At 42.3% G+C, this 19568-nt stretch overlaps 1 protein-coding gene across 2 annotated transcripts in view; it reads right to left on the reverse strand.

Annotated features, from left to right (window-relative positions):
* The window catches only part of CERS3 (ceramide synthase 3), a 108493-nt gene extending 90133 nt beyond the window's left edge, over positions 1 to 18360 (reverse strand). Inside the window, exons 1-2 of one of the 2 annotated variants that reach the window (XM_032252857.1) lie at positions 17914 to 18360; positions 11038 to 11117 (exon numbers count right to left, since the gene is read on the reverse strand). The gene's annotated coding sequence lies outside the window, so the exon portion shown is untranslated. The remainder of the gene's footprint in view (positions 1 to 11037; positions 11118 to 17913) is intronic. The other variant, XM_032252858.1, reaches the window with a different exon arrangement.
* Positions 18361 to 19568: the final 1208 nt, after the last annotated feature.

The raw sequence follows: 19568 nt of genomic DNA on the forward strand, positions 1-19568 counted from the left end.
CAGGGTGCTCCCAAGTATCCATTTATTCTTTTTAGTTACACCCCCAGCCCCCACCCCAGTGACACCTGGCATGTGGCTGTCTGCTTCATGAGGCAGCATCCTCCAGCCTCCCCAGACACAGCATGTGTGACTATGCCTGGGTCAGTGACATAGGAGTGGAATTGGTGTGTGTAATCTCCCTAAAGACCACACTGCACATCCTGTTCTCTCTGCCTTCCTGATAGCTGGAGATGTGGATGACAGGACAGGGGTGACTTTTGAAGCTAATTAGCTCATTAGCCCTGGGCCACTCATATCTGGACTGTTGCATGCAAGAGAAATGCACTTCTATCTTAGTCACTGAATTTTGAGCTCTCTTTGTTATAATAGGTGAGACTGTGACTCTCATAGAGAAAAGAACAGAAAGGAGAAGTAAACAAGAGCTACCCTTTGTATTAGTTTCAGGGAGACTGTAAAACATGGAGACTTCTGCTCATCAAAAGATATACCATTAAGGCCAGGCACAGTGGCTCATGTCTGTAATCTCAGAACATTGGGAGGCCAAGGTGGGTGATCATCTGAGGTCAGGAGTTTGAGACCAGCCTGGCCAACATGGTGAAACCCCATCTCTACTCAAAATACAAAAGTTAGCCAGGCACGGTGGCAGGCATCTGTAATCCCAGCTACTCAGGAGACTGAGGCAGGAGAATCGCTTCAACCTGGGAGGCGGAGGTTGCAGTGAGCCAAGATTACACCACTGCACTCCAGCCTGGGCAACAGAACAAGACTCCATCTCAAAGAGAAAAAAAAAAAAAAATTAAGAGAATAAAAAAGCCACACTGCAGACTGGGAGAAAATATCTGCAATATAAAGAACTTTTATCCAGAATATATAAAGAACTTCTATAACTCAACAAAAAAAATTAATACAGGGACCGTTTCCCTCCTAAGTCCATTGGGAGCCTGGGTTTCCATTAATGCTCTGCCCTAGAGAGGAGCATCACAAGTCTTTGCTCTGCTTACAGGGCTTCCTTCACAACGCCAGTTGTCAATTTAATGCCTCTCAACTCCAAATTCATCCTTTTTGCCTGCTCTGGGAAAATGGGTCCAATCCCTTTACATATTTTCTCTTTGCCAGCTGGCCAGGAAGCTTTGTCAGAGGGTCACGGAATGACATGGCAGGGGCAAAGGGCTGTGCTTTTGTGACCTGGGCACTCGCAGCCAAGGGCTTCAGCAGCCCCCCTGCCAGCAGATTTCAGCATCTCCCTTGAGGTGTTGTGGCACAGTGCCTCCAGGGAGATATCTGCTAATGAGCAGCTCACCCAACACCCTACAAGGCAGATTCATGGCAAGTTCCAGAGGGCTGGTTTCCAGCAAGTTCTGCTGGTACCATGAAGACTCCTTTCAGGAGGGTCTGCATCTCAGCCCATGGGGAGCCTCTTTCCTGGATGCTCGTTATCCCAGGGATGTGCCTGCTTCTTATACCTGCTAGCTCTATATTCATCAGAGTTGTTATTAACCAATCTCCTTTACTCTAATCCTGACTGCACCCAGTCTCCCTTGATGAAAAAGTCCAACCATCTTTATATGCTTACCCTAATACTAGGTAACAAAGACTGAGTGTATTCTGAGCACATCGAAAAAGAACCCTGACATTCCAATGAGAAGGGAGAACCTCTCATCTTCCTAACACTGTGGGTAGAATTTGCTTTACTTTGTTGTGCTTATAAATTAGGTGATGACCTGAAGTTTCAGGAAGATGTGATTCTGCCCTTTTGCTCCCACTAATTCTAAACTTTAAGCCAGCTATCACTTTCCACTAGGGCAATACTTTCTTATTGTTACTAAATATAATTGGGATATTTTCCTAGCAAAACTAATAAAGCTCAAAAATGCCAATTAGACATTTAGCATCTGTGTGGGGTCAAGGTCCCTTTCAAGCCAGAGCTCTCTCCACTGCTCTTCTCTTCAAGATGTGTTTCTCTTGGCTCTGTAATAAAACTCCACAATACACTGCTTAGAGATTCAAAAAAATTCAGATTATTTGTGACAAAAATATGGTATCACTTGAGAGTTATCACTAAGTGGTTATCAGGATGCACCCAAGTATGCATTTATTCTTTTTAGTTATGCCCCCAGCCCCCACCCCAGTGACACCTGGCATTCAACCGCCTGCTCCGTGACGCAGCATTCTCCAGCCTCCCCAGACACAGCACGTGTGACTGTGCCTGGGTCAATGACATAGGAGCGGAACTGATCTGTGTAATCTCCCTAATTACACCATCTATCAGCCCCTTCCTAACCTAAATCTTGAGCCAATGAATTAATTCTTAGAAAAGTTCCAGGCAGCTACTGCTGCCTGCCATTGTGTGCAGAAGAAACTTCACTTAGAAAAGGTTCTGTCAGAGGCTTTTTTCCAAAATGAGTCCACCTTTGTCTGGAGGCAGCTCCCTATCTTCCCTCCCCTACACACTCTCCTGTACCTGAGATGCTTGCAGGAGGGCCCTGGGCGATGGGACCCCTGCCTACTTTTCCAGTCCTCTATGCCCTGCTTCCCCTCAGTCAGTGATACTGCAACTGTGAGGGGTCTGCTTCCTAATCCTTGAGAGCAAAAAGCAAACTTCTTATTTACTTTATTTTATTTTATTTTTTTTTGAGACAAGATCTTGCTCTGTCACTCAGGCTGAAGTTTAGTGGCATGATCATGGCTCACTCAAGCCTTGACCTTCTGGGCTCAAGCAATCCTCCCACCTTAGCCTCCTAAGTAGCTGGGACCACAGGCACGTACCACCACACCCACCTAGTTTCTTTTTATTTTCAGTAGTGACAAGGTCTTGCTATATTGCCCAGAATGGTCTCAAACTCCTGGGCTCAAGCAATCCTTCCAACTCAGCCTTCCAAAGTGCTAGAATTACTGTCAAAGTTCTTTCTTAACCTTGAGGCATGTGCATAGGCCATTCCTTCTGCCTGGAATGCTACGCTCTGCTCTTCAACTCACTCCCTTCTCTTTATTCCTCAAGTCTCCATGTGTCTATAAGATCCTCATCTAGGCTTTCCAGAGTCCCCAAGGTTCCCTAACCTGGCATACAGTAAGTGTACAAACAGTAAGTGCTCAATACGTGAACCACAGCAGTCAAGCACATGGACTTTGGAGCCAGGTTCCTCAGGTCTACAGCCTAGTCTGACACTTAACTAGCCATGTGCCCTGGGCAGCTAGCATGACCTCAGTTTCCCCATCTACAAGATAGAGTTGATCATTGTACCTCCCTGCAGGGTTATTAGAAAGAGTAAATCGGTTAATGCTTATAAATTGCTTTAATGCATGTCTATTAAATGACAAATTGAATCAAGTCATTAAATATCATGAAATTGCTCTTTTAAAGAAGGGAACTAAATAAACTTCCATGTCTTAAAATTCTTTGACACTTATTAAGTTAGAAAAAGTTATTTAAAAATAACATTCAGCACTAACTATGATACAATAAAACTACTACATGTGTCTGTTACTGGCAGCCACGTAAATGATACTATCCTTTTGGAAACTAGGTAATAAATTTTAGAAGTCACTAAAATGTTTAAGTCTACCTGGGAATATACATAAAACATAAAACTGGACACAATGTTTTTAAAAACTACAGTTAATAAATAACACTTCATTGTTAGTAATATTAGTTTTTTAAAAACCAGAATGTTTAAGTACATTTGAAATATTAACTCCAGATATCATTCAGCTGTTAAAAATTATAAAATTTATCAACATGAAAAATGCTTATGACACATTAAACAGTAAAACCCTAATTCAAAGTTACATCATACTATGCTTGTATGATGGCACATGATCTCATTATATGATTTTATACATATTATGTGTATGTATGTGGGTATAAAAACTAGAAAGAAACATAAAAAGAAATTGATATACTAAAATGATACATTCCGGGTGGCTTAAACTTTTAAAATATTGTTACTGCTAATTCAGTATTAGGAAAATTTATCACTGTTTTCTTATTTGATTATTCAAATGAATGAAAGCAAATTTTGTTCTAAAAATCATGCAGCATCTAGCCCAGTCCTACAGATAAGAAGAAACTGTGTCCTAGGGAAATAAAATTGCTTTATCTGAGTAAACCCAGGAAAACCAGAGTTTTTCCAATACACACCTAGTTCCCCTGGACAAAAAGGTGATTTATTTCACATTAGTATTTTAAAAGGCTAATTTTTTATGATAAATGTTTTGTGTACCAAAGCTAATGGCTTGACAGATAATATGTGGATTAAACTAATTTTAAGTAAGCCAAGTTTGTTACCTACATAAAAACTTATCACAGCTGTTGTACTAACAAAATAGCTAACTATTGGAATCTTCTGAATTTTAACAATTTCAGAGAAAATACAAAGTATGCTTCCTTAGTAGGAAGACAGGCTCCTGAAATCTACCTGTAAACTGACTTTACAGTGTGGAGGTAATAAAGACACAATCGCGCATGGCGTTGTAGGTGGCAGTGCTTAGCAAAATGGAATTCTCCCAAGGCCTCCTCACCTTAATCCACTCTGTTCATTTCGGCCTGATCATTACCTTAACAGAGACTGCCAAAGGCCCACTCAGGGCCCAGGGAGGTAAGTGAGCCAGGAAGTTGACTTAGACTGGTAATGTGGCTCGAAATGTGCAGAAAAACAGGTATGACTGAAATCAGAGGGGTATAAAGCAAAGTCACAGAACAGATATGTCTTAGAAGAATGTAAATCTTAGGGTTCAAAAAGGGGGTCCGAGGTGATGGGGAGGGATACTATGAGACTGATAGTTCTGGTTTTTTTGTTTGTTTTGTTTTCTGAGACCGAGTCTCACTCTATTGCCAGGCTGGAGTGCAGCAGCACAACCTCAGCTCACCGTAACCTCCGCCTCCCCCATTCAAGCAATTCTCCTGCCTCAGCCTCCCAAGTAGCTAGGACTACAGGCAGGCACCACCACGCCCAGCTAATTTTTGTATTTTTAGTAGAGACGGGGTTTCACCATGTTGGCCAGGATGGTCTTGATTTCTTGACCTCGTGATCTGCCCATCTCGGCCTCCCAAAGTGCTGGGATTACGTGCCCGGCGGATAGTTCTGCTTTTAAAGGTGGAACTCCCCTCCCCACCTTTTGGTTGTTAACTTTAGGAATCTAAACTGTAAATTGGTGGCTGGGTAACTAGGCAATGGTGTTGCAGGGTTATGAAATGTTAATCCAAATAGCATCCTGCCACCATGTCCTTTGCAATTGCTAGTAAACATCTTGCTCGTCCCCGCTGGCCATGTTCACAAACTCTCCTCCCTCGCCTGGTGAGTCACAATCTTGCCTCACAAATTACCCTGTTATTAGTATCGGGCACAAGTGACTGGTCCAGGCCAGAGCAAGGGAGCTGGGAGCCTGCTGCAGTGAGTCACAAGAGCCTAAGCTGAGTCACCGGGTTCTGTCTCAGTCTTCCCGTTTGAGAGACTAAAGGTTTGCCTTAGTGTCTGCAGAGACCTCCTGTGTGCCAGTCAAGGGTGCTATACTGGCTACTCGTCACCTCATCCAGTTAGAAAGGGGTCGGTAAGGCCATCATACAAATTGCAAGCTGGCAATTAGTGAATAAAACAAAAATAAGAAACAAAAATGAGTGACTGCAGTATTTCTCATACCACAAGCAGCTATGTGTCTTGCACAGAGCCCAAACACTTTCAAGAGAACCATGACTGTGTCAGGAAACCCGGTTTGAGGACCAGTCCTTCACTTAATAGCTGAGTGATCTCAGGCAACTCTACCTCTCCGAATCTTTGTTTGCTGACCTGTTAAATGGGGTTAACTCCACCTACCACAAAGACCTGCACACAGTAAGATGTGGGCAAGTGTTATTAGTAACCTCATCTTATTATCCTCACCTACTGGGTACAGGAAAGAATCTGATGTCAGGCTGGTTTAAACAAAAAAACTAAACACTAAGTTTCAGAAGATTGCCCAGAGAGAGTAATGGGAGAACCTCCTGTGGCTTCACAGCCTCCTCCCCCATCGTGTTCTCCATCTCTCTCCCTACTGGGAAGAGATAATGGGTTTCACAGCTGTCTTTCTGTAAGGAAAGCCCACATAATGGGTAACAACTGTGCTAAGTAAAATACCCGCGGACAGGTCCTGGACAGTCTGTATTGCAGTGTCAGTTCCAAGCTTTCCAAAGACAGGCTTCACATTCCAACGATGCCCAGATCTCCCTCCCAATCCCAGCAAACGGGACTAGGATTTCCAGGACAGGACATGTGAGAACCCAGGACCTAGTGGCTTGCTAAGAAAAGGGGTTTCGGAATCTGAATTTGAAAATCTGTGATTTTCACCACTTTCCAGATACATGGCTTAGGGCAAGTGATGTTTCCTAAGCCCTTAATTTCTCACAGAGCCTAAAAATTTAGCCCTGTGGGTCTGGAGTCAGGAAGTTCAGTTTGAAGGTCAGTCCTGTCACTTAACAGCTAAGGGATCTTGGGCAAGTCCATCTGTAAAAACAGATACAACATTTTGTGTTTATTTTTTAAGTTCCAGGTCAAGATTAAATAAAGTACATCATATGTTTCAATTACCTAATGTAATGCCTGGCACATGGCAAGTGCCCGATATAGTGCTGGAATTGGCACGGCAGTCACCGTTTACATTTTCTCATCAATGGCACTGTGCCTTCTAAGTGGCACGATGGCCAGCCAGCAGTCTCTCATTTCCTACAAGACCCTCATCGGGGTTTAGGTCACCCTGACCCAGTGTTGGCGGGAAAGCAGCTTTTCTGAGGGATAGTGTCACTTGCAGCGTGACTCATTTCCTCCGTGACAGCAGGATTTCTTACTTCATGAAACCTGTCTTGGGCAGTGCCACCAAAGGAATCATTTTACGAAAGAGAGTAGACCCTAGAGGAGGGTGTGAGGCTGCCTCTTGATCAAGAAGGAATTTGGAGCATCTGTCTTGCACCCACAGATGAAGAGGAAGCCGGGTCACTTTTAGGGGAAGATTTGGGGTTACTAAGGCACACTGATGAAGCAAGCTCAAATTTTAATAGTTTAACATATGTTCGTGTTACGTAATGTTTGCAGGCAGAGTTTCCTGTTGTACAGCCTACAGCCCCCACAAGATAAAGCACCTCTTGGAAAAGAACAAGATGACAAAGATTCTAGTAGCTTTCAGAGGAGGATGGGCTGCAGTGGGCGTGAGTGCCTGCAGGACAGGAGGGAAAATGGTGAAGAGAACACAGGAACACATCCCCAAATACAGTCTCAACTGCTTTCTTCTCAGACTGCAAAATCACAAGAAAAGTTAGAGCAATAAAAAGATCTCCCTCTGGCCAGGGGCCAATGGCATTGAGCTGGGGGATTAGTCACCTGTTGGAATAGTTACTGTTTTCTACCTTGAGCAAATAGGGATGGGTCATTCATTTCTCCAGCCAGGGCAGCTGCTCCCTCTGTCAGTGATCACCAGCCCTTGCTAACTACTCAACAAGAGAAAATAAATCATAAGACCTCAAACTGGAAAAAGACTAGTCTTTTCTGTTTAGCCCGTCTAATCCAAGAATCCTCTTGAAGAAAAAATGTACAACACCCCGCTATTAAATAGATAGGGGGAGACAGACAAAGACAGAGACAAACACAGAATGACAGAAAGACAGAAAGAGGGACAAAGAGAAAGAGAAAGACAGAGAGACAGGAACAGAGAGGGAAAGAGAGAGAGAGGGGGCTTGGCTCATACAGGGTACCTGCAGTGCCTGAACATTAGAGAATAAATGTCATTCATTCAATTTTTTTTATTAATGATTAAATCTATGACTTTGAATTTAGAAATAGTTTGCTTGCAAAGATACCTGGCAGAAAAGGTCTTGGGCATATTGTTTGAAAATGTAACATATTATTTAAAAATGAAAAATTCCCCAGTTTCCAGACTTTTCAAATATACATTCTTTCAAAGCAGTATCCTTAAATTTCTATCATTATGCATTCACACAGTTTTCACATCATCTCTCTGCCTATTAGCGAATATCAGCTGGTATGAAGGTGAGACGATGCTAACATGCTAACATACACAGGACTCCCTAGCTCAACACCACACCTGGCACTTTATCAGCTCTTTTTCCCTGGGGGATCAAACATGTGCCAAAGTGATTTTCTGATTCTCCTGTATTGATTTGGGGTCAATGGGTTCATAAGCCTTCTTTTTAAAAATTTTTTCTTTAAAATAAGACTTATTGGATATTTTATTTTTAAAAATTCCACCAGGCTGGGTGCGGTGACTCACACCTGTAATCCCAAAACTTTGGGAGTCCGAGGCGTTTGGATCACAAGGTGAGGAGTTCAAGACCAGCCTGACCAACATGGTGAAACCCTGTCTCTACTAAAAATAAAAAAATTAGCCAGTGTGATGGCATTGCCTGTAATCCTAGCTACTCAGGAGGCTGAGGCAGGAGAATCGCTTGAACCTGGAAGACAGAGGTTGCAGCAAGCCAAGATCATGCCACTGCACTCCAGCCTGGGTGACAGAGCACAAAACTTTTTTTAGACTCTATCTTAAAAAAAAAAAAAAAAAAAAAAAATCCACCAAAAAATGTACTTGGCAGAAGGGCTACTGTGAAACACAAGTCCAAATTCTGTGGAGAAGAGCCCTGGAGATGAGCCAGTGATGGAACTGGACAGAGAGTTGAACTGCCCACTGCTGACCCCCTTCACTCCCATCCCCACCCTCGGGCAGCAGCTCCAGGTGCTATATGAAGGGATTCAGAGTTCCTCTGTGTATTCATGTTCATTAAATTTAAATATAGATGACTGTAGGTTGATGTAAATGAAAGAAATATCTGAAAAAAAGTGAACAGAAGGATCAGATGATATTCAGCTTCAAATATACAAACTATTACCTGGAACAATACATGTGAAAGACACTAACCCTACATGGATTCTAAAAATATCCAAGAGCCACCCATCTGAGTCTCAGTGACGTCCTCTTGTTCCGGGAGAGCGAGCGCCTTGGATTGTTTCTCTTCTCTGTTTAGTGAAGCTGTTTCTCAGTAAACTGCTCTTCCGGCTAGTACACGAGGGTGGGGATGCCGCTCATCTGCCATCTTATGAAATCCCGGCCACTCCAACCCTTGCCATGCTGCTAGGTGGATGTTTATGGAGCGTGGAGGTAGAAGAGGAGCAACACTTACATATTCCACGGCAATTCTGAAATTGCTCAGCCTTTGTCACTCTGTCACACATCAGTCAAAGGTATGATTAAGTGCCAACTGTGTACCAGAACACTGTGCTCAATTTTCAGGAGCAGCCCCACCCTTACACTGTGGCTTTAATTTAAAAGATCCCCTTCTGGCCCGCCTCTGACCTCACTGCTCCCTTGGGCAAGGAATCCATAGATTCAAGAAGACAGGCACACCCACATCCATGCCCCCTTTCCAGACTTCCTAGGTGATCAAGGATTCTAGAATTCCCTGTCTGGCAGCTCTGAGCCCACTTCCAGGACCTGCATGGCCCCTTTCTGGGTCTGTCCTCTTAAAAGTGACAGCACAGTATAATGCTAGGGCTGGAGAAGGCCCAAAGGAGACTTGGGGAGGGTAGGGCAGGGGACCCAGCATTCAGTGGCCTCACACAAGCGCACCAGGCTCCCAGCTGAGCAGGACAGAAGTGGGGCTGGGAGGAAAGGGTGGGCCCGGCTGAGGGCTGGATGCCTCATTTGTATTCTTGCCCTGTGTCCTGCAAACATTAGGGGTCAGCCAGTCCACAGGGCCTTGGGATAGGTCTGAAGCTCCAGAACACCCATGAATTCTGGAAGCCAAAGATCTGTTCAGGCTGTGTAGCCAGCAGAGGGGCTGATGGCATGACCACGACAGAAGTCCGTGTGTGACTCCTGAAGGCCCCACTGAACTGCTCCGTCCCACAGCATCATCTTTGTGAGCAGGAAGCATTTCTTCACTCTGTGGCTTACAATGCTTCCTCCTCCTCCTCCTCCTTCTCCCAGCAGGCTGCCTCTTCACCATTGACTCTCACCTCCACTCAAAAGCAGGCTGGGAAAATACATGTGTGATGAACTGCCTTTGCTGTTTAGCAAAACTTTCGGTAAGAAGGTGTAGCAAATGAAAGGCCCAAGGCAGGGAGTTGCCTTGGATGGGAGCCCTTCTGCCCGAGCCCCGCATGGTCCCATTAGGAGCGGGCAGGGTGGGGAGAAGGGGAAGCTCTGTGAGCAAGCACAGACAGTGCAGGGAGGGCGTAGATCTGGGATCAGACGCCCAGCAGCATGGATATCTGGTTCTTGTGGGAATTAATAACACCCGCTTTTCACAGACCACCACAAAAAGTAAATGAGATGATTAAAATTATAACGTAAACGTATATACCACAGCTTACAAAGCTGCACCCACAAGCAACCACTCGTTGAATCCTTACAACAAGAATAATGATTCACGCTTCCAATCTGCAGGTGAACAAGGAAGTTTAGAGAAATAAAGCAGCTTGCCCAAGGTGATACAGAGCCAGACTCAAATTTAGGCATTCACAGTAAAAATGCAACTCCTCCCCTCTACCTTACCTGACTTTGCCTTTCATCAAGTCAATATTTGTGAACATGCTTCATGAATGGCTCTTCCTCATACAAATGATCATTTTTTATCATTTGGGGTCAATTTTATGATTTTGAAGGAGTGTGGTTTTGAAAGCTCCTCTTTACAGATAAGACACTGGAAGCTGGAGGCCTGCCTAGCACATCCAGCTCTTCCTCCCTTCCCATCAGAACAGGAGGTGTTGTTGGGGTGGAAAGACCAGAGCACAGACAGCAAATATCACTGAATGCCAGCTCTTTGCTACCTGCTGCTGTCACATAAGCTTTCTCCTGCATCTCCCCCTCCAAAGGAAAGAATATGAATCTATAGTATTTCACAGAGGATAGCATGGTATTGGCTTTGCCCAAACTCTGCTTGTCCCCAGAATATGCAAAACAATGCCAGATAATCAACTTCTGAGTCACAGAGGTTAATTTTCCAAGATTACAGTTAATACAGTAGAGGTAAAATAGATAAAAAAAAATAAAGACAATTACCTGAGTATATATGATAGCTTTCTACTGAGGAACTCGAATAAGGTATATATATAAATGTCACCTTTTGTTTTACAACATCCCTGCAGAAGCAGAAAAAGAGAAACATAATTAATATACTATACAACTGTACCAGTAAGCGTCCTTCTATAATAGCTCTAAAACTAAAGTCAGAGTTTCAAACCAATGGGATATCTTGGTGCTGGCAAAGTTGGGCCTGCCAATCAGTTTGGATGGGTACATGGGGCTTTAAAACAATTTGAGCCAACAGTTAAAATTCCGGAATTTTCACATCGAAATCCAGATTTGCAGCTTCACTCAGAAACTCAGAAGATCTGGCAAGAATCGCTAGAGCCATAGGCCTTAAATGGAGCACAGGCTTACCAACCTGGCCAACTGCCTTCAGTGACCTGACTGGCTTTCTAGGGCAGTTAACTCTGTGACTCCTTATGTTGCTAAGATTTATCTGTGTGAATTATGTCTTCCAGTCAGTATAACTTGAGCAGAGATAATAAGGGCCTAGCACATCCTGGTGTAATGATTACGGTTTGTCATAGCACATGAGTTTTCAAAGGACCAGTTGTGAACCATTAGTGTACTGGTTCCCAACCCTGGTTCTACACGTGAATTACTTGGGAGAGATTTTTAGACCATGCTTTCTACCTAACCAGATAAACTAAACCAAGATCTCTGAAGGTGCAGTCCTGGTATCAGTATTGTCACTGCTGTATTGTTACTTTAATCTACTTACTGAAGTATGGCTTACTGATGGTAAAGTAACAAAGCACCAAAGAGTACGACCACACCCCAGACTCTTCCTCATACCCCCTCCCTGTAACCAACATGGATTAACATTGCCTGTTCTTGAACTTTGCGTAAATACAATTGTATCGAGCACATTTGTTGGCATCTGGATTCTTTCACTCAACTTTTAGGACTGAGATGCATCTATGTTGTTGCATGTATCAGCGAACTCATTTTGATTGACATCTAATATTCATCCAATGACTATATCACAATGTTTTCCTATTCAGTTGATGGAAATATGGGTTGAGTTTGGGGTTACAACACTTAAAGGTATCTGTGAACATTCTTAAACATGTCTTTAGGTAAATACATGAATGCATTTCTATAGAACATATACGTAGGAATGGAAACACCACATCATAAGACGTATGTGTATTCAGTTTAACAGATATTGCTTTAACAGTTTTTCAAAGCTTTCATGACTATGTACACTCCTCCCAGTGATGTATGAGAGTTCTGGTGGTTTAATATCCTTGTCAACATTTCAATTGTCTGTCTTTTAAATTTTTACCTTTCTGGTGGGTGTGTAGTGGTACTTCATTGTGGTTTTAATTTGCATTCCCCAGAAAGCCAACAAAGTTGAGCATGTTTTATGTTTCTTGGCGTCTATGTTTCTCTGTGAAGTACCTGTTCAAACCCCTTGCCCATTTTTCTGTTGTGATGATCCTACCTTTCAAAATTGCCTTGTTTCTGTTTTGGATATGACTCCTTGTTTGTTACATGCATAACAAGTCATGTGATATTCATGACTCCTTGCATGTTATATTCGTGGCAAATGTCTCCTCTCCTGGAGTTTGTCTTTTACTCTTTTAGTGGTATGCTTTGAGAAACAGAAGTTCTTATTTTTAACATAATCCAATTTATAGATCTTTTTCATCTTGTTTAAGAAATCACATTCAACCCAACGTCATACATATATTGTTTTGTCTCTAGAACAATGCTGTTCAGTAGAAAAAAAATGGGCGTAACGTATGTAATTTTAAATTTTCTAGTATTTCAGGTACTGAATAGCCACACGTGGCTAATGGTGGCCATATTGGACAGTGAAGACCTAGAAGACCTAGAAACCCTGTCACATCTAGATTGATACTTAGAGTTGTCTGAATTTTGAGATGAGAATCAAGATCCAGTTATTTCTACATGGACTTTCAAATAGCCATCTTTTCCTGTAATGCCAATGTTGTCATAAATCAAGAGTCTGAATTTGTAGAGGTTTTTTTTATAATATCTTTAGTCCATTCCATTGGTCTATTGTTCCCTAGTTGAAAATTAATTAGTAGGTTATGACCTGAAATTTTGCATAGTATAATGAAATGAAATAGAAAACATCAATACTCATAAGTATTGTTTTATGAAACTATTATTTCAGAATTGTGTATGTGTCCTAAGTTGAGATATAAAAAGTATTTCTTACTATCAGTAATGCTCAAAAACGTTTGAAAACCACTGCAGTAGTGTAATCTACATAACAATCACTAAGGAAAATTCAAGTTGCATATGAGTTTATAGTCATCATCTAGAAAAGCTCTGAAGTTTTACTCTTACACAATTAGTTATAGCCCAGAATTCCACATAAAGCAGATCTCCGTTGTAACCAAGCCAGGTAAAGCCAGTTACAGCTAATGGGATAGGAAGAGCTCATTACGAAACCCTGTAACTTTGACCCAAAGTGGAATTTGGTAATGATCCTGTGATGTGAACATCACAAATGAAAACTGCTAATCTGCAGAATTTGACATTTGTTCAGCATCAGCATATTGTATGTTTTTGAACTGTTAATCATATGTCAAACAAGAAAACAAACTTTGAGTGGAAGAAATTTAAGCCAAGCTAGTTAATAATGTCAAGTCATCTTCATTATTGAAGAAAATGCTTTCAGAATTTTTGCTTAAATTTTAAAATGATTAGTTTATTGTTCAGCCTGTGTCAGGATCAATCTAATCAACAAGTATTCATTGACTATCCAACAAAATATGTCTGGCAGAGAAATCAAAATAAAACAAATAAACCTTATCCCAGCAGAGAATTAAATGGATTATCACATGATTTTTCTTCACTAAGTACTTCATTTTACAACATGAATATAGTAAGTAAAAATGGTTTCAAATTCTTTAATGTAATATTTTATCTCTTCAAATAACCTAAATACACACATTACCTGTGAATTTTACACCTTTCCCATTAATGAAAAATGCATTTATCTTTCAGTTGTGCTTTCATATTATGTACATGCACACATGTGTGTGTATGTGTGTGAGTGTGTGTTTACAAATCCTGAGCAGACAGATTTGGGAATTTTAGTTAAATATCTTAGTTTCCTGGTATTTCCTAAAAATTTAACTCAGGAAACAATAAAAAGGAAACTTTCCATTAAATTGAAACATATAATCCCACCACCAGCACAAATCCTCTCCACAGAGTTTCCAGTGGCCAGGTAGGCCAAAAAATACCCAAAACCCTTTAACTTTATATTTGAGTAGCATGAAGATATGCACAGATGGAGAAATTTAAAATTCTCATACATGGGAAACATAAAATTTGTTTCATGGTCACCTAAACCAAATCCCCTTCTCTTCAGAGCTATTTTCTATTTATTAAGAGTGGAACTTCTCAGCCTTGAAATTATGATAATAACAACCTTTGGAAGTGATCGAACTGAAGCCCATTTACAATTGAACATCTGTCCACCATTAGCAGAAAGTTCTGTGGAGAATTGTGGCTATTAGTTTTATACAAGGTCAAAGCTTAATCTCTCTGCTCACTTGCCCATTGGGGTTTTTATATATAAGCCCTAATTTATTTATTTTAATTAGACTTTTAGCTGTGTTTATGTTTTCATCATTTTAAATCCCAGCTACAAGGACAAATCTCAAGGCAACACATACAGTATGGCTGTTAAAGGATGGGCTCGATTGCACGGGGCTTAGGAAAATAAGTCTCACTACTTTAGAATGCCTTCTTTCATGCTGTCAACTGTCTGGTCTGTCTAGAGTTGGCACAAGGATTTCTTCAGTCATCCTAGGTTCACTCAATAAACAAAACCACAAACTCTGGCTGTATAAGATCAATTAGATTGTTGTATTGTGTGTTGAGGTGTTTCCAGGAAAAAGAAGAATATACCTGCATCTGATTCCAGAGACACCTTCCCTGTGTTCCTCTCTCCTATCTCTCTACTAAGATCTGCAGTTTCTCAGGATTCAAACATGGGGACAGATTGCCAACACACCGTTCTTGATGCCAGCTGACCTACTCGATGAACTTGATGGCAGGCTTTTTGCCAATAAGTAAGTCATGCTTTTGTCTCAAATCTATCCTTATAAAGGTATACATCTGCAGGTCAGTCTTTGCATTGTATCCCTAAATTCATGTTGGAGAGGCCTTAGAAAATCCAAGGCTGTTGTGTGGATGGCTTGGGGCCCAAGATAAATGAACAGCTGCCACGATACACTTCACGCTCTGTGAGTAGAGGGAGCTCCCTTGGAGCCATCCCAGCACCTTCCTCCCACGAGTACTCCGCCAGCTCCTGGCAGTGCTTCTGCTGTGGCATGGAGGCCAGGGAAAACCCATATAAACTCTGTGTGTGTGTGTGCGTGTCTGTGTGTGTATGTGTCTGTGCGTATGTGTGCAAAACTGTAACTTTCCTGGCCTACCACAACAAACTGACTTTTGAAAAATAAGTATCTGATGTTCTTGCTTTTTGCCTGATTTTACTGTGCTTTGGAGGACTTTTGGCACAGGACATTCATTACTTTGCTTAAGAGGCTGTTTGAAAGCTGGATCTGCTCCACAAAAAAAGAGAATCACAAAGTGATTTCCCAAATTAGTTGGGTGTGGTGGTGCGCGCCTGTACTCCCAGCTACTTGAGAGGCTGAGGCAGGAGAACTGCTTGAACCCGGGAAGTAGAGGTTGTGGTGAACCAGGATCACACCACTGCACTCCAGCCTGGGAGACAGAGAGAGAGACTGTCTGGAGAAAAAAAAAAAAAAGGTGCACTAGGATATAATGAACAAGTACCAGTGGAAAGGCAACTCCGTGAGGGCAGGGACTTGTCTACTTTGTTCACTGCCGATACCCTCAAGCTTACAACAGGATCCAACATGTCAAGAGCATGAAGAAATCACTGCAAAACAGGTCAATGAATGCTATTTACCAAGGGCCTACCCTCTGTCAGGTCCAATGGAAGGCATTTGACATATCCTGCCTTTGTATGCCTTGTAATAAACAACTTTGTTTGATGGATGTTATAATATTATCTTATAAATAAGGAAACTGAAGTTTGAAGAATTTTACTGAGACTGGGTGTGGTGGCTCACACCTGGAATCCCAGCACTTTAGGAGACTGAGGTGGGCAGATCACTTGAGGCTAGGAGTTTGAAACCAGACTGGCCAACATGGCGAAACCCCATCTCTAATAAAAATACAAAAAAAAAAAAATAGCTAGGTGTGGTGTCACATGCCTGTAATCCCAGCTATTCGGCAGGCTGAGGCAGGAGAATCACTTGAACCCAGAAGTCAGAGGTTGCAGTGAGCCAAGGTCACACCACTGTACTCCAGCCTCAGTGACAGAGCAAGACACTCCATCTCAAAAAAAGAAAAGGAAATTCACTGACTTGCCAGGGTCACAGTTAGTAAGCAGGATGCAGGAATTTGAATTTTGATCTGTCTTTCTAGTCCACGTTCTGTCCACCACACCATGTCTGCACCCCAACAGCAGAAGCAGGCTATTGATTGACTGATTTGGCCTTTTGTTATAAGATACCAAGTTCAAGTATTTGAATATTATCATGGCTTCAGAAATCCCTCCCAACAACAAGGAGGGGTTCATGGAATAGAATGGGAATATAGAATGGGCTCAAATCATACATCTTAGTGTGCAGAAAGGCAGTAAAGCTGTGGCTTTCTCACTTCCCTGCTGTACCGCTGTAAATCTCACTAAGCCTCAATTCCTCATCTGAAAGTGACATATCATGAGCCCTAAATGGAAAAATGCATGTACACATAGCAAGGATTTAGTAAATGTAGATCATTATTAGCCCAGAATTATCTTCAAACTTATGTAAATTGATATTTTAGAAAAAGGCAGAAATATCATTAACAAGAGGACCACACAATGATTACTTTTATGAACATATGCCTATTTTCTCTTTAAAGAACTTGTCTCCTTATCCAGAAATTCTACTGATGAAATTATAAATGGAAACCCCTTTTAAGAAACACATAAGGCTTGTAGGGGGAAGGCAATGAAAAGGTGAAGTTTAAAGTCAAACACTCATTTATGGAAGAGAAGGCACTTGAACATTGAGGGTTAATGAACACATTAAAATTCATTATCTGGTCAGCCCTAAAGATTTATTTTCCTTGCTTTGTGCAAAGCTTTCAAAAAAACTAAAATGCTTAACAAAACATTCTTGCTAAACATTTGCTTGGATCAGAAAAGGTAGTTTGATTTTGCTTCATTTTTCTGTGGGAGACTGGCAGTCTTAGAACTAAACAGCTCATTTCTCCTGGCATAACACTGAGCACTGCATCTCTCAAGACAGAGGCAGCTTAGGAAGGCTTGCCACTGTGGGGTGGGCAAGTCCCACCTTGTTCTCAGTTTAAGGCAATGGGCTTTGCCATGCCACCTGGCAAGGATCTGTGGTGACCCTTTCATTCCACCTGGAGTCAGGGCTTTCCAATAAACCAAGCCATGCTGAGCATTCTGCCGCATGTGATTTCACTCCCCAAGCCATTCTTCCAAACTCTCAATGAATCAGTTTAAACTGGCCCGAGAACAAGGAATGCAGGTCAGGAGTGGAAGCTTGGACTCAACGTTTACCCTCCACTACTGAACACTTCCGAGCAAAACTCTACAAAGCAAAGGGCCCCAAGTCTGTCTTTTCTGTATTTCTCCCAAACATCAGCCAAAAATGAACATTTTCTCATTTGGCTGCCTCTCCCCACCTCTCTCTGTCTCCTCTCCCTCTCTCTGTCACGAGCCCAGGCACACACACACATAGGCTCACACACGGAATCATGGCCACCTTGGTTTTCAAAGTCTCCAAATACTAACATCAATGAGATGGCACCTACCTTTCTGAAATGTCAGCCCACAAAAGGTGCCCCTTGCTCGTGAAGTGCAGTCAGAGTGGCTTCCAGCGTTCCAGTCAGCTCCGTTCTCATCAGAGAGCAACACCCCTCATCTCTGCATACCTCTGAAATTTCCTTCAGAGACCCACCCTCTACAAGTTGCAAGTCGAGATTTCTGACTGAGGGCAGTCAGTGACGTGAAGCGAAGCTACTGGATGGCGCCCTCAGGTTCTTCCTGATGGGATGTTGCTTCCTGTTTCACCACTTGGAAAGGAGAAAACTGGAATTCAGTCAGACATGGAGTTACAAATGCATCAGTTGCCTCATCTTTGTTGCCTTGTGGTACACACGGTCATTCGTCAACTGCTGAACAGGATGATCTTGCTGTTTGTATCAAAAGGGAAGGGCTTAAGTGCAGAGAGAACCCTGAAACACCAGTCACAACCCTGCACTGTCCTAGGAGCTGGTTTGACAAGTACAGTACCCTCCAGAAAACTGGCAGGGCTTCTTGCTAACTAAATCACCTCCATGCCACAAAACTCATCCACTAAGGAGCACTGGTCCACAGGAATGTGATTTCTCTGCCTGCTTCCTAGGAATTAAGAACAAAAATCACTTTTTAAAATCATATAACCACCAAAAAATAGTGTGGCAGTCTTTTCTATTTAGAACAGTCAGACATAATTCACATTGTTTTTGTCTCAAAGAGCAATCATCATAGACAAAGACAGACAAGCTCATTAGCATCAGGGAATAAACACTGTTGCTTGTCTCCGTGTGCTTGAACCACTACAATTTCAAAGACAGGTGTGGATGCATTTTATAGTGTTTATTTCGGATGTTGTACTTCTTTTTGAAGCCATTTTCACTTTCTCTTGCCTGAAGATGAAACAACTCTGGGCTTGGATTATTTAAAGGTGCTTTGACAAGTAGAGAGCTTCAACAAGTTGATTCCTGTATCAGTCATAAACCACACATCAGCAGCACCGCCCACTCTGACAGCCTGATTCTCATTAGCTGTCTTCAACTGCTGAAAGACATTTTTCTTATTTCATCAGCTAGCAGATGACAGCAAATTAAAAATGAACTAGATGCAGTAAAGGGAATCACCAGTTTCCCATTCATTGAAGCTCCAAAATTTCTCAGATTTCACTCATGAATTTAGAGAGAGGACTGATAAACGCCCTTCCTTTCACTGGGTACTTCTCACTCCATGCTTCCCAGTCTGCCTTTCTCTTCGAAGACTTTCTCTCTTTCAGTACTAGGCTCATACATTTTTAAAACCATTCGGCAGAAGGGTTGAACTTAAAGCAGGCTGGTGACTAACTGAGGCAGACTGTCGGGTCAGGCCTTCCTCGTTTCCTCCAGGAGATCACTGCTGAACTGGTTTCCTGCCATGAGGCGTTCTAGATCAGGTCCATCTTCGTCCAGCTGTCACCTAGCTCATCTTCCCATTCTCATTTCTTTTTCTTCTGCTGATAAAACTCTACCAGCCACCCTCCTCTTACAGGATCAAGACGAGGCTCTGTGGCACAACAGCTTGGTTGCAAACTGTTGTTCCAGGACCTCCTTTTCCCCTTTCCCACTAAATTGCAAATATAACGGTGGGCAGCTTCTGACCCCTTGCCATGAGCTGCTCTCTTGCCTCTATGCCTAAT

The sequence above is a fragment of the Sapajus apella genome, unplaced genomic scaffold (genome assembly GCF_009761245.1).
Source record: "Sapajus apella isolate SASKATOON/1434 unplaced genomic scaffold, GSC_monkey_1.0 scaffold80, whole genome shotgun sequence".
NCBI lineage: Eukaryota > Metazoa > Chordata > Mammalia > Primates > Cebidae > Sapajus > Sapajus apella.